Source organism: Petaurus breviceps, unplaced genomic scaffold (genome assembly GCF_028583685.1).
Source record: "Petaurus breviceps papuanus isolate PSGF00001 unplaced genomic scaffold, PetGlider_PUasm1.0 558, whole genome shotgun sequence".
NCBI lineage: Eukaryota > Metazoa > Chordata > Mammalia > Diprotodontia > Petauridae > Petaurus > Petaurus breviceps.
The window spans coordinates 2,641,129-2,642,044 of record NW_027186376.1 but is presented as its reverse complement, the minus strand read 5'-3'; positions in this window follow the sequence as shown (position 1 = coordinate 2,642,044).

Here is a 916-nt window from a genome sequence, read left to right as displayed (position 1 = left end):
GGAAGGGAAGGGAAGGGAAGGGAAGGGAAGGGAAGGGAAGGGAAGGGGAGGATAGATGGGACCTGGCCTTTGACATTATCAATGTAAAGAGTTCCTCTACTGATGCAGCTCAGAAAGCAATCTCTAGTCTTAGAGAGTTAAAGTCATTAGCCCAGGATCACACAGCCAATGAATGTCAGAGACAGAATTTCAACCCAGGTCTTCCTGACAATGTGAGAGTGGAATTATGGGGAGGGCATAGGGGGTAGACAACAGACTTAGAGTGAGAAAGAATGGGGTAAGTCACTGAGGTCCAGGTCCCTCTCTTACCACTTGGTCATGCTACCTCTCCATTTATACCTTATCAAACCAAAAGGCAGTGGGAAAGCTATACAATTTCGGTATTCATGTATAACCTTGACCATGGTCCCTAAAAGAGAAGCTCAATGGAGCTGGAGAGAAAAAAAATGTATAATCAGGTATGCATAATATTCAGAAATGTCCCAAGCCTGTATGTAGCGCCATAACTGAGGGGGGTCTCCAATACAGTATTGTTCATGCATGGATGTTTAATGCGGCAAAAGTCCGATCTTTCTTCATTGCACCACACATGTCCCGAGGATAGTCGACCCACGAGTTGTATTTGGTACCAAGCATGAAGCAAGCCAACGCCAACTGGGTCAGGACGAATGATAAAAGAAAATAGGCCGAGAGCTGAGTCCGAGCCGGATCGGAATCCCAACTTCACCATCATCAGCCGTGTGGTCTTGGACAAGTCACATCCCGGAGCATCGGTTGCCTAAGCTGTAAAGTGGGGCCAACATCCCTGAGGCCTGCCACGTGGTTGGGTGGTAGAGACGTCGTTGTCAGGAGGGAAGCTACGGGACTGCCTCTCGCCCACGTTCACTTTTCCCCGTTGATCTCGGGAGATTCCTCT